The 15,095-nt window shown below is 43.8% G+C and overlaps 1 long non-coding RNA gene across 1 annotated transcript in view; it reads left to right on the forward strand.

Moving 5' to 3' along the window:
- The window catches only part of LOC122465920, a 28,572-nt gene extending 13,709 nt beyond the window's left edge, over positions 1-14,863 (forward strand). The window contains exons 2-3 of the long non-coding RNA XR_006291063.1: positions 6,995-7,079; positions 14,697-14,863. This is a non-coding gene — a long non-coding RNA (uncharacterized LOC122465920). The remainder of the gene's footprint in view (positions 1-6,994; positions 7,080-14,696) is intronic.
- The last annotated feature ends 232 nt before the right edge of the window (positions 14,864-15,095 follow it).

Here is a 15,095-nt window from a genome sequence, read left to right on the forward strand (position 1 = left end):
CTTGACTTTACTGAATAAATGAAAACAATTAATGTATATGTTTGTTCCCCATTTCCTGGTTTCATAGCTAAACTAGCTGTTTCCTTTTCTCTTGTGTTTCCCTGTTGGAGCGAGTGACAGTAGTCCAGGCACAGAGAGGGGGGACATCCATTCAGGACTCTTCTTGTGGCCTAGTGAATTCCACCCCACACACATACCAACTCCCTCCTATTCCGTAATGTAGTGGGGCCCTGAGAGGGTGTATTCTTTCTTGGGACATGGTGGGAAAGGGTAAACTCTGGGTGTTTGAGCGCTCTGGTGAGGTAAAGGGATTTATCTGGGCCTTGGGGAGCCTTGCTGTGTATTCTTCCACTAATGACCTTTTTCTATTTTTGCTTTTTTGGATCTCAACAGCATGTGAGATAGTGCTGAGGCAAAGACACTATTTTCTCTAAAACCAATATGAACTAGTGCCAATGCTCATGATTTTAATCACACTTGTGATATATGGTGCTTTCTTTAAAGCCCCAGCTACTGGAGTCAAGTTGTCGTGCCAGATTCTCAGCTTTCATTTAAAAAAACCCCAGAACTCATAGGTCATGGAGAAAAGTTTGAGAACATTTACTCTAAAAGCTGCAACACCACAAGGCAGATAAGAAACCAGTATTTTTTAAATCTTGTGATTTTTTTTTAAGCCAATCTGCCAATCCCATCATTCTGCGGATCCTGATTCATGATTTGAGTTGCCATGGATACTCCCAGTTTTCAGAAACACATGGATGCCCTAGCTGTTTAATAAAAGCGATTGTATAGCTCATCCACTCTAATACAAAATGGAATGTGATCATGGTGGACGAGAGACAGTTTTGTGGGCTGGGGAGAGGTCAGTAATGAGTTTAATGTGGAGGTAGGGAGCGGGGAGAGAGCGGGGGTACAGTTGGTTGCAAAGGTTTGCAGGCCTGGCATCACATACCAAGGCCAGCCCTGATCCTTTGTGGAAAAGGATTCTTCCTTTCCTGGCTTCCTCCACCATCAACTGAACGGCTCTGATGGACAGTCAATTCCTGGATTCTGGAATACCAGGAACACCTGGTATTTAGCCTCACTTTTTCAATGTACCATGGGTTATTTTTGGGGAAAGGTGGCTACTTTAACACAAACCCTCTTGTCTTCTGCAAAGAAATATGTTCCATCTCTGCTTTCATGTGGGTTGCAAAGTTTCAGAGATCTTTTTTAGCCTTGGAATCTGGGCTGGGACTATAGGCGCAGACTCCGTGGGTGCTCTGGGGCTCAAGCACGCACTGAAAGAAAATAGGGGGTGCCCAGCACCATCAGGACCAGCTTAATCTTTTGTGGACCCTGGACCGTGGCCACCACTGGCAAAACCAAAAGTCAGCGCCTGTGCTCAGGACCCTCTCTTGACTGTCTGCCTTTCAACAATCTCTCACAGCTGAGGAAGACACCAGCATCTGCTTGTTCCCTGCTTATTTTATTCAGTAATCAGTCTTCACATTTAGAGCGCTCTGTTTTCCCTCTCCCTCTGTCCCCATTTCTGGCACCTGCATCGCAGTCCAGTAAAGCAATCAGGGCTTCTCAAACTGGGGGGTCAGGACTCCTCAGGGGGCCGTGAGCTGATTACATGGGGGGTCGCGAGCTGTCAGGCTCCACCCCAAACCCAGCTTTGCCTCCAGCATTTCTAATGGTGTTAAATATATTTAAAAGTGTTTTTAATTTATAAGGGGCGGGGTCACACTGAGAGGCTTGTTATGTGAAGGGGCCACCAGTACAGAAGTTTGAGAACCAGTGAGCTAACTGATTTCAGAGTAGCAGCCATGTTAGTCTGTATCCGCAAAAAGAACAGGAGGACTTGTGGCACCTTAGAGACTAACAAATTTATTTGAGCATAAGCTTTCGTGAGCTACAGCTCAGCTTCTGCTGCTGGGGCGAGTTTGTCCCTCCCTCCTTTGTTCTGCGATCTGTCGCTGCAGCCGGGTTTCCTTTCACTCTCCTTCTCCCCTTCCCCAACTCTGGGCCCTCACTTGAGAAAATGCTCACGTTCCCCCACAGAGAGGTGGGAGCTCTCACTGCCCAACTCGCCCCTCTTCTGTGTCCCTTTGTCCTCCTCCTCCTCGCTCCCCCCTACCCACACACACCCCATTTTCCTAGAGTCCACAATGCAGAGTTAGGGTTCCAGCACTAAGCACTTGCCTGTTAAACCTGCTGCTTTCTCGATCTGCCGACCCCAAAGCGGGTAGCGCTTTCCCCACATCCACCCGCAGCTGCGCATGGCTGTATTTAAAATACTGGTTTTAATTCCTTGCCCTGCCTACAAGTAGGTTTAATAAATGAAGCACTTTACTGCCTGTAAACCTGTCGCCATTCAGTTCCTTCATCAGAGGCATCAGACTCGTTACATTTTGATGGATAACCCAGTGCAGCGTCACAAGGAAAATGCCACATGTCTGTTACTGCAAGCCAGAGAGAAACCTTGCTGACTGGTCATGGGAAGAACAAGATAAATCCTTCCTGACTTTACTCTCAAAAGAATGCTTTCGGCTTGCGTAGCTGTGGCAGAATTCACAAATTCTGTACTTCCAAGTGCATTTTGTTTGCTTGCTATTCATTTTGCTTTTTCAATATAAAAAAAACCTGCTAATGAATGACACGCTCTCCCCAGCATGACCCACAAAAAACAAACCCCACTGGCAACTTATCTGCCCATCCTGAGGGCCTTTCTTGTCAATTATTTAGCAGGAAAAAAATATTATTTTTAAAAAAAACAGCACTGACTAGAAACCACCACCAGACGTCACTCTGAAAAGCCAGTCGGAGCTACACAATAGTTTCCTTGTTGACACAGCTCATTTTTGTCCCCTTTTAACCTTTATTTCTGAAAATGTAGAAGTATTTCTCGGAAGAGAAATAGGCAGGATGTGATCCCCGATCCTGCCTAATGATTCAGAAAAAAAGGCAAATTTAATTTCTAAAGGATGCTTTGTCAAACACTTGCTTTTGTACCGCACTGGATATTCCATAGTTGCTGGGAGCAACAGCTTATGCTCATCCCCCTGTGCAGCTTCTGCGTACCATTGACAAAGATTTGGGTCAAGTGGAGGAGAGCAGAAAAAGCTGTCATCCTGAGATGCTTTAATTTTAAGTGAAAAAGAACCCTGTAGACTTTCCAATAATTCTTAACTGGTGGGGGACAGAGAGCAGGTTTCTGAGGAATGTTCCATGTGAATTAAATGGGGCCAAAAAGCAAACAAACCTGTAAGGTCCCTCCTCCAAACAGTCCTCTTCCCAGTCCATCTCACCCAATGATGGAATCTTGTACTTCTGAGGCCTTGAGAGGGAGATCAAGTTAGGCTGTCCAGCCCAGCCCACACCAGCAGACAGCTCTGATGAGTCACTGATCCAGCCAGACTGTGATATCCAGATACCGAAGTCTTGCTTTAATTTGTGGTGAGCAACTGGGGGACATAGTCGATTCTAATTTAAATGGCAAAGACAATGATAAAGAGCTATGAAGACTGTGCTAGTGGGGAGGATTAAAGAATTGGAGTAGGGGAAAGAAACTACCTAGGGCTAACATTGTGAATAAATCCCCATCACATTGGCTTCTGTTGGTGTAGGTGATGATGTCCGGAGGAAGATGAAGGTTTGGGGGACTCAGTATTGCCAGCTCTTGCCATTTGTCCCCCCACAACTGATGTATGTGATTTTTGGCTCAGGATCTGGGAGTTCTTGTTCTACTAGAGATAGCTCCAATTATGTGTTTTGATCTGAGTTTAAATCTCAAAGGCTATTCTAATTTGTGGCAGCTATCAATATGGCAACAGAGGAACCTCCCCAAGCATAGGAACACCTGTCTATGCCCCCATTCACCCAGCTATGTGCCCTGCCTTTATCTTGGTCATCAGCACACCCAAGGAAAGACTTTCTCTCTGAGACCACTATGCGGGGTAAGGGGTGGGGAATGGTATTCTTGCCAGCAAGTTAAAAAAGAATGGATTGGATGAATGAACTATAAAGTGGATAGAAAGCTGACTAGATCGTTGGGCTCAATGGGTAGTGATCAACAGCTCAATGTGTAGCTGGCAGACGGTATCAAGTGGATTGCCCCAGGGGTCCTGGGGCCAGTTTTGTTCAACATCTTCATTAATGATCTGGATGATGGGATGGATTGCACACTCAGCAAGTTCACAGATGACACTAAGCTGGGGGGAGAGGTAGATACACTGGAGGGTAGGGATAGGGTCCTGAGGGACCTAGAGAAATTGGAGGATTGGGCCAAAAGAAATCTGATGAGGTTCAACAAGGACAAGTGCAGAGTCCTGCACTTAGGACGGAAGAATCCTATGCACTGCTACAGGCTGGGGACTGACTGGCTAAGCAGCAGTTCTGCAAAAAGGACCTGGGGAATACAGTGGATGAGAAGCTGGATATGAGTCAGCAGTGTGCCTTTGTTGCCAAGAAGGCTAGTGGCATACTGGGCTGCATTTGTAAGAGCATTGCCAGCAGATCGAGGGAAGTGATTATTCCCATCTGTTCAGCACTGGTGAAGCCACATCTGGAGTATTGTGTCTAGTTTTGGGGGGCCCCCCACTACAGAAAGGATGTGGACAAATTGGAGAAAATCCAGCGGAGGGCAACGAAAATTAATAGGGGGCTGGGGCACATGATTTATGAGGAGAGGCTGAAAGAACTGGGCTTACTTAGTCTGCAGAAAAGAGTGAGGGGGGATTTGATATCAGCCTTCAACTACCTGAAGGGGGGTTCCAAAGAGGATGGAGCTCAGCTGTTCTCAGTGGTGGCAGATGACAGAACAAGGAGTAATGGTCTCAAGTTGCAGTGGGGGAGGTCTAGGTTGGATATTAGGAAACACTATTTCACTAGAAGGGTGGGGAAGCACTGGAATGCGTTAGCTAGGGAGGTGGTAGAATCTCCATTCTTAGAGGTTTTTAAGGTCAGGCTTGACAAAGCCCTGGCTGGGATGATTTAGTTGGGGATTGGTCCTGCTTTGAGCAGGGGGTTGGACTAGATGACCTCCTGAGGTCTCTTCCAACCCCGATATTCTATGATTCTATGGTGTATTTTTAAAATGTGCTAGTCAACACAACTTAACAAATGCGTTAAAATCCTTGTGCATACAAGGATGTGGTGGTAGCTTTAACACATTACCCGGGCAAGGTAAGTGCTAGCAGAAGATGGTATTTTCAAAAGTGCCACAGGCGCTCAGGCACAGTGTTGCAAGGCTTAGGTGGCTTAGATAGTTAAATCCCATTTTCAAAAGTGACTTAGCTCTGAAGTCTCATGGACTTGCAATGAGAGAGAGGCTCTTAAATTCCTTTTTGAAAATGGGATTTCAGCTAAATAAGTCAGTCACTTTCTAAAATTTCCCACTGAATTTCTAGCTGTGTAAACACATGGCTAAGGTCATCATCCCCAACTCTGGCCCCTTTAAGCTGGGTAAAAGGACCAGAGTGGGGTAATGGGTCTGTAAAAACCCTAGTTCTGGCTGGAGGAGAATTCCCTGACACAGGAACTGCCAAAGACAGCTACAGGCTGCCTTCTGCAGAGCTGCTCACAAGCCCTGGTGTCAGAGGTGGGGCCACCCCAGAGCAGGCTGCCATGCAGAAATTCTGAGTAATGCTACTGTCAAAGGCTCCCACGCCTATGTAAATTAGGCTAGGGCACACTACAGCCCATGGCGCAGCCCAGAATTGGGGGGTAACGACCCTTTCTCCTGAACTACAAGTTTTGTGCTGGGGATCTAAGAGATGCTGCACAGAATCTCACCCACTTTGTTCAATTAGACCTCAAATCCCATCTACAGAAAAAACACTGTGTAAAGCTTGCAACTCTAGTGCAGTATAAGAAAAAGGCAAATAAAGCAGAGAATAATTATGGAACACATGAGTAGTGTAGGGACAAGGTCGGGAAGATTGGCGAGGAGCTAAGTGGTGGACTGAGTATGTGACTGGATGTAAGCGGAGGATGCAGGCAGTTTCAATTGACTTTGTCTGACAGATCCTGCCAAAAGATATTGTAGCATAGCTCAGCATATTTTTGCCTGTAAATAAGTTAGTTTATGTAATAAGCATAAATCGTACAAGAATGTAACCAGCTATTGACCCCATGTAACCCTGAGATAAGCGTGGAGAATATAGTGCCGCAGAGGACTCCCCTCCCCGGTGGAGTCCTGCCTGGTCAGCTGTCCCGAATGGCCAGAGTCCCCTGCAGCCCCTCCGCGCATCCTAGGGGCTCCCCGTGCAGATTGGAGCGTAAGTTCTTCCTTCCTTCAATAAAGCATAGTTTACTATTCTTAGGCCTGAGTGTCCTCCTTTCGCTGGTATCTTCCCCCCCAGCCCTTGTGGGCACAAGTAGGAATCATTTTTCCATTAACGATATGTGCCTAAATGGGGAGGTAGCCATTCACCACAAGGAGAGGAATGATTCTTCTAACAGAATACAACAACAAGAAAAAGAAAAGTATTAGCATTAAGACAATATACTATAGTTGTTAACCACATTCTTCCAGAACGAGCAATGCAAGAGGATTAGAAATTCCCAGAATAACACATCTGATATTCTGATAAGATTCCAGAATAATTCACACAAATGATGATCCTAGCTTAATTTAATTTTCCATGGTTAAATAAATTGAAAGAGTGAAATAACCATAAGGATATTGTTACTGTATCAGTCAAATAAGTAGGCAGCACTTTGAGATTGAGTTATGAAAGACTGGCATTAAATACGTTTACAGCTGCAATTTCATATTGAAATCATAGAGGATGGGTATTGGTAGAGCACAAAAGCACATACATACACACACTGAACAGTTATGACACAGGGACACAAATTCACCTGCATGTATGTTACCTGCTCACACACATACTGTACAACATCTCCCTCCTAGTGTTCAAGAACTTCTACCCAAGCAACTCTTTGACTTCATCGCTTACTTTGCAACCTGCTTGCTATAAACCCTTTTTTGTCCCCTTCCTGCTAGCCAGACTTCATTCTAGAGACCCTGATCAAAAGAAACTAGTCGGTGAACGAGAGCATTGTGAATACGCATTGGGATACATTAAAAGGTAAAAATAAAATATTTACATCATTCCATACTGCAGTGTTGTGAGCAATGGCACCCTCTAATGAATAAACCACAGAAAAGATGAGGAATCCACCCTTATAATCCGCTAGTTCAGGTGACAGGTTTGTTACTTGAGAGAGAAAAACCAGAGGTTCCAAGTCCAACTATTCATGAGTGAGTCATTAGTCTAATAATTCTGTCTGCTGCACATGGATTCTTTACAGATTGGTTTGTGACTGTTAGATTGCCATGCCTATCAATTCAGATGCTCAGGATGAGCTTTGTCTAACTGGTGAAGAGTAAGTAATGTATTCAGTGTATCTCTATGACCCTAAGTACCCTGTATTCATGCCCTACATGCTATTGTAAAATCTTTGTACCAAATATGCCTTGTAAGGTATCATTTGAAAACTAGTAACTTGCTGATCAACAGCAACATGGTGAAATGCACATAAAAACATTATAGATAAAGTTATGGAAGTTATGGATTCCCCTTATAGGCTGTTATGAGCACATGTTCAAGATGAGACAGCCTTGCCTAGGCAAAACAGATCTCTCCTAAACAAAGGAATGTGAGTTTCCCACAATTTACATATAAGCAGTAAATAGGACCATTAAGACAGCAAGGGGAGGGCACTTCAGGAAAAAGAACAATTTTCATTTTAGCAAAGACTAGTGGGGAGGTGGGAAAACAGCATGGAGCTTCCTTCACCACAAAAATCTGCCACATTTTTCACACCTTGAATTAACTTCACTTTGAGGGATAACCTTCAGAAATATCCATTTCAAAGGTTCACTGGACAATAAAAGAATGGGCAGGAAAACCCAATTTCTCTCTCTCACCTAAGAAGACAAAGGAACCAGCACTTTTTGGCTTCTAAAGGAGATCCTGACCCAGGTAGGGGGTGGGAGGAGGCCAGTCACTATCTTGCAGGAATACTGTGAGTGAACAAAGCCATCTTGAAAAAAGCCTATACCTTGCTAGATTAAGTTTTAGATGTATGTTTTCACTTTTATTTGCTTGTAACCCTTTCTAACTTTATTCCTTTTACTTGGCATCACTTAACTTATGCCCTATTGTTAATACTTTTATTTTTACTAAAAAACAGTTCAGTGCTGTGTTTGCAGGAAAGATTATATTTACCCCAGTTAATACTCTGTGATGTGCTTTTGTCTCTTTAGAGGAACAAACTAACCTTGTAATTTCTCTGAACTATCCAGGAGAGGGCTGGACATTGCAGAGCGTGTGGTTTGGGGAAAATATGAAACTGGGAGTGTGTTGGGGTCACCCTGCAAGTAGTAACCAAGGCTGATGGAAATCAGAGTGGGGTTGTAGACAGGCTGCTGGGGTCAGAACTGCTGGACCAGGGCTGTCTAGCACACAGACACTCAGGGTGTGACCTGCATGCTTGTAGGCTGGCTGTGAGTGTCCTAGGCTGCGAGCTACAGCAGCAAAACAATGTAAGGCACCCAGGATTACAGGGCAGGTGGTGACACAACCCCTCACTGGTCTGGATTGCACATTGAACCCATGACAAGCCCTACCCAAGTAGCAGGGACATCTAAAGCATCCTCCATTAGCACAAATTTGCTCCATTTGCATTAGGAGACCTCCATCAGCACAAATGGTAGAAAGCTCCCTTTTTCAGAGCTGCTGGACCAAAGTTGTAGTCCCAGCCCAACAAGGCTGTGTGTGTTTTATTTACACAGTAATGTATCTGTTTCCTGCCGAAACATGAATTTGGTCACAGCATGTGCAGTATAGATAAAAAAGCTTCATCTTTGTCATCTGGCCCTGTAGGATTGAGGATTTGCTTCTATTACAGCCTCTAATTGCACTACTAGAGAGGCACTGCCACTATTTGCCCTGATTTCAGACAGGAGTAAGCTCCATCGGTGCAGATGGCAGCTTTGCTTGTCTACACTACACCAGTTACAGTCAGACTGATGACTGTAGTTGGGGCAAATCACCACTTCAGACAAGGTCTTAGAACAAAGTCTCCTTACAGTGCTGCTGCTAACAAAACTAATTAGTCCTGCTTGAAGTGCAAGGAACTGGATTAGATGACCTATTGAGGTCCCTTCCAGTTCTATACTACTATGATTCTATGAATTTAAAAGACTGTAGAAGACCTTGAGTTTTCTTATTTTTTTAATTTTAGATTAAAACAATTTGAGGAAAAATTAGGACAAACTTGAGCTAAAAGAAATACAAATTGCAAATCAGCTCTTACATGTTGAAAAGATATCTTCCAACTGCCAAGGATTCAGAATGTGCAAAAGAAAAAACCTGGTGTATATAAATAGAGGTGCTAAACATAAGATGCCAGAAAGTATTCTAGCACAGCACAAGAAGTTGATGATCTCACATGAAAATTACTGGGCCTAATTCTTCTCTCACACTGGAGTAATGCAGGAGCAACTCCAGTGAAGCTAAAGAGGAGGATAATTAGGCCTATATCCCAAGTTCTGGGTACCTTAAATAGGTTATTTTAATGCTGGAAAAGGTGGAGAGGGGGAGAATGCTGGTCAGTAGTCGAGGTACTTGCTGTAGGACAGGGATTGGCAACCTTTAGCATGCGGCCCATCAGGGAAATCTGCTGGCAGGCCAGGATGGTTTGTTTACCTGCAGCATCTGCAGGTTCGGCAGATCGCAGCTTCCACTGGCCACGGTTTGCCATTCCAGGCCAATGGGGGCTGCGGGAAGTGGCGGCCAGCACATCCCTCAGCCCATGCCGATTCCTGCAGCCCCCATTGGCCTGGAACGGTGAACCACGGCCACTGGGAGCTGCGATTGGCCAAATCTGCAGATGCTGCAGGTAAACAAACCATCCTGGCTCGCCAGCAGATTTCCCTGATGGGTCGCATGCCAAAAGCTGCTGACCCCTGCTGCAGGATCTTAAGTAAAGGCTAGTGAAACTAGGTATTTCTTCTTTTGAAAAAGGGAAGACCCTACTAATACCAACAATCAAACCAGAATTTAATATAAGAGGTGGTCTTGGATCCAGATCTCAAACTGTGCCAAACTTCAGGGAGTTTTAGTTCCAGGATTTTATTTGGCTCAATAAACAGAGAGAAAAATCAAGCGTGAAATCCATATCCATTCACATTCTGAATGCTGCCTTAGCCCCCACAATTCAAGAACATGCAGAATGCAGGTTGTGGTTCAGGACCATCTTCATACAAGATGGTAGGAAACTAGGTCAAGTACAAATAGAAAGTGGGGAGGGGAATCAAGCTAAATGCTGGGGAAGGACTGGGCCCTAGAGACATGTAGGTAGCATTCTTAAAGAAAATGATACATGGGGAGGGGAGGGGGTGTGTGTGCAGGGGGTAAATTGTTTTCTCTTCAGTAATACATACAGTAAATGGTAAACAGATAAGGGCCTGGCAGGTGGTGAGCTGTAATCACTATCATAGACTGGCCAAAAATTACACACATCCTAATACTTGTGACCCTGTATCCCTCTTACACCCCCACCCCCTGGCCTACTTGATTGTCTCATCCACCTTGTAGAATTTAAGCTCTTTGGGGCAGCGACTAATTTATTTGTACAATGCCTAACACAGTGGGGCCCAATCTGGTTGAGACCTTTAGATGTGACCATGAATATAATCAATATTTATTATCATTGGTAGTGGTGGTGGTGGTGAACAAAGAGATTCCTGTCCTAGGTATACGTCTCCAGACTGTACCATGACAGAATTACATTCTGTAAAGTTTCTGTCATCATGGAATTCAGATTACTTATGCAATTTAGAGACTTTGGGTGGGATTTTCAAAAGTTTAGCCTTCACCTAACTGCAAATAGTAAAGCTCCCTTTGGACAAAGTTTACCTGTGTGACGTGTTCAAGTACACTTTGCACCTTGTGCTGGTCCTCTTCTTATGGGTGAATTCCCCCCTTTAAGTAGTATGTTTAATAAAAGTTAAACATAAGTATAGTTATGGCAGCTTACTCAACATGCCAAGCTCTTTTTCGAAGAACTCGCCCACAGACACAGAAGTACCCTCTTCTCTAGAAGTGTTCCTCTAGAACAAGGCTGAGGAACAAAGGTGTGACAGCATCGAGAAGCTTGTTCTGGTGCCTCCTGAGTTATATCTACATCTCTCTGGAAAATAAGCTTTAGTTAGTCAAAACACAAGTTATTGGGCTTAATACAGGAGAAACTGAATGAAATCCCCTGGACTGAGACATACAGGAGGTTAGACTAGATCTGTGGTCCCTGCTGTTCGTGGATCCTGTGGGGAAAATGAGTTTGAGGACCAAGCCATACAGAATTCCTACCTCCACTTTGTGCAACTAAAGAATTTCATTTACCAAGTTGTCAGTCTCCCCACCCATCCTCTTTTTCTCACTGTCGGATTCACACTTTCTCTGCTTTGTTATGTGACACACTAGCAAGATCTTGCATTTAAAATAAGAACTTATGAATCACCTGCCATTCAGCTAAACATTCCAAAGGCACTTTATATATAAGACAAGACCCTGAAGAAACTCTACAATCTGAATAATCTCCCCAGATGCTATCCTTGTCAAGCACTTGGAAAATGCTGCGGGTTCTTAGAATAGTGCAGTGTGTTTTAGACATGACCAAAACGTTTCCTCTCTCAGCACTATTTTTATTTTTTAGTTTTTGATACCTCCCAACCCCATTTTGAGAAGCACTAGTAAGAACTGACTGATACGTGCCCAGTTTCCTACTTCTACTTACTGAATTGGAAAACTTCAGATATTTTTCTGAGGTAGGAGCTATTAAAAGCTATAGAGATCAGACGCAGACAAACTCATGTCTTCAAAACGTGTAATTTTATATCACAGTTGCATCACAAACTGTTTCAGCGTTCAGTTCTTTTTCACATGGCAGCATTTAGACTCCATGTCAGTGTTTAGAGGAAGCATCTCATGAATGAATTTGCTGTTATCAATTAAAAGCATGCCATAATTAGTAAGCTTCCCCAGACATTAAAAAAATTCTCCCTGCTCCCAGTGTACAACCTCAAGTTATACCAAAGCATTTGTAAAACAATACCATAGTTATTTAAAATATTTCCATAAAGGGATACTAATGTATGCGTAGAGAGAGAGAGAGAGAGTTTATTGTAGATTGATCAGGATCAGATTACAGAGTTGTTTTAACACAATGCCATGTTGGTTCCATCTGAGATTATCAGTAAGAGACAATGAGAGACTATTTCGGTGTTTACTCCCAAATTCCTGCTACTTCAAACAGAAGCCCACATTTCCAGGGCAGTGGACTCAGGGCAGTGAGGACACTCGAGTTATAAAAAGAGAGTTTGGTGAATTCAGCCCTGTGCAGGGGGTTAGCACAAGGCCCATGCTCCACTTTAAGTCCCACCTAAGCCTTATTTTTCATATTTCATCCATTTATAGTCATGCTAGTCTGTACTGATTTTTGGGGAATCATAGATTTGTTTAGTATTAAGCAAGAGGAATAACAGAGATGGGGTTCAGATTAGGACAGGAAACTGCTCTTTAGCCTGTGTATTTACTTATTTATTTTAAAACAAAAAAACTTCAGTTTTTCCTCATGCCCCACTTAAACTTTGTGGCACTAACCTTTGCTTGCTTCCTTCTCCATCCCCCAGGAACACATGATGCAGGAGCCCTTAGCAGCACCTCTAGGTGTGTCTGATCTAAAAAGGCCCCCACCTAAGGAGAAGGAGAACTGGCCATTACTAATGCTAGTGAGGAATGGGTATACCCCTTGATACTGTTAGGTGTTAGTGTAACAGCTCTGTCTTAATTCCTGTGGGTACACCATAGCGACATGGGGGTACAGCAGCGTTAACACCAATGCTTGTACCTGGGAGATGGGTACTGGTTATTCCTGCACCACCGAGGTTATTGAAGGGCCTCACATCTGTCTAAATGCAGATCCAAGCAAATACCATTACAATCTCCAGAAAAGAGAAAAGTGAGGATAAGCATTCAATTATGGTACTTGTTGATAACAATTGTTTGTGCATTAGAAGCTGGTGCACAAAGTTGCTGGTAAATTTCTTTTACTATGTCAGTCCCGATCCCCACAGCAATCTATGTTTATGCTCCATTTATGCTATTAAGGAATGTGACATTGACTTTGTATTAAAGAATGTTACAGTTCAGGATGTGCATGTATCCTATGTGCTGTATGAGCATCTAGAGCCTGTGACACTGGCTGTCAATGTATCTTTATTGAGGAGGGAGTTTGGGTGTAGGAGGGGGTTCCGACCTGGGGCAGGGGGTTGGAGTGTGAGAGGGGGTTTGGGGTGCGGGCTCCAGCTGGGCGGTGCTTACCTCAGGCAGCTGTCATATCCCATTCCTAGGCTGAAGGGCCAGGGGGCTCTGTGTGCTGCCCATTCCCACAGGAACCTCCCCCGCAGCTCTCATTGGCCGGACATGCTGGCTGCTTCCGGGAGCTGTGAGGAGCCAGGGCAGGCAGGGAGCCTGCCTTAGCCCCACAGCCTGGTCAGCAGTGCTGACTGGAGCTGTCAGGGTCCCTTTTCGACCAGGCTTTTCGATCGAAAACTGGACGCCTGGCAACCTTATCACTACAGCATGAACGGGTTCCAGCCCAGTCTCTAACCTATACTCCTAGCTGGCTCACCTACCCCAAGCTTCACTCTCCTCCAAACCCATATCAGAAGCTTTTTGTGTGGACGGCAGTGGGGTTTGGGATAAAACCAGGGTTAACTGTGAAGTGAAGACATACCCCATAAGAAAGCACACTGTGTGTGTCTCCTGTGTAACAGTCTGCACTGGTCACAAAAAGGCTGACAGTCTCTGAAAACAGCACAGGCCTTAGAGATTTGACACAACGTCTGAGCACTTAAAAAGACAAAAACAGTTATGCCTGTAAAACTCTAGTGTTTAACTATATAGTTGGAAGAAATGCAAATAAAGAACTCTAAAATAGTTAGGTTTCAGAGTAGCAGCCGTGTTATTCTGTATCCGCAAAAAGAACCAAAGTACTTGTGGCACCTTAGAGACTAACAAATTTATTTGAGCATAAGCTTTTGTGAGCTACAGCTCACTTCATCGGATGCATGAACTAAAATAGTTAATGACTATGGAGCTTTATTTAAGTACTGCAACATTATTAACCATGCCCAATTTTAAGGTTTAAGATACAGCACTTCAGATGTGTGCATCCTGTTTGTCACTGAAGTTTCAAATACCCTGCAAGTGTTAGCATTTTAATGATTAGAACTAGGCTTTGATGTTAACACTCAATTAAGATGAATGGAAGAAACTTACACCTCTGTTTCTGTTCTGTTGTTTCAGTCTGTTCTGCCTAAAGAGAAACCAGGCCAGCATAGCTTTATAGACTGAAGGCTACCTTTGCTAATAAACATAGTAGATGTTTGGTTTTTTAGCTAAGGAAAGCATTGCTTCTGGAGTACACAGCAAATTCTCTGGTGAAAACCTAAATCTGCAAAATCTGTGAATGTTTTGGCACTAGAATAGTTATTATCTTTGTTAATTATAAATACAAAAATGCTGGCAAGAGACTTTAACATTGACATCCGATGGTCTTACCCACCCCCCGTATAAGTTAAACAATAACAATCTGTTAGTTCCCCAATCCCTGACATGACCTGTTTTCTTTTCAAGGAAACCATTCCTCTTGAAACCACTGTGCAGCTGGTCATTGGAAAAACTGCTATGCTTCAGGTTCTCCTAGCATCCAGAACAGCGATGACCTTTTTAGAGCATCATGTACACACCTGTGCTCGCTACCAATAATAGTTACAGGATAACAATCGGCTTTCATTTTGTTAAGGCAGTGTTTTATGTGATGTATCAACAATGTAACACACGTTCTGTTTGTATTATTTTTCTTAAAAATCCATTTTAAAAGAACATAAGATCATGGAATGATGAAAGTCACGATTTTAAGGAAAAGGAGTGAGGGCAGCAGACTAAGCACAATGGGCTTCAAAACAGCAGACTTCAACAAACTCAGCAAACTGGTATGTAGGGTCCCCCTAGGAAGAAAATCTAAACGAAAAA

Source organism: Chelonia mydas, chromosome 5, assembly GCF_015237465.2.
Source record: "Chelonia mydas isolate rCheMyd1 chromosome 5, rCheMyd1.pri.v2, whole genome shotgun sequence".
Lineage (NCBI taxonomy): Eukaryota > Metazoa > Chordata > Testudines > Cheloniidae > Chelonia > Chelonia mydas.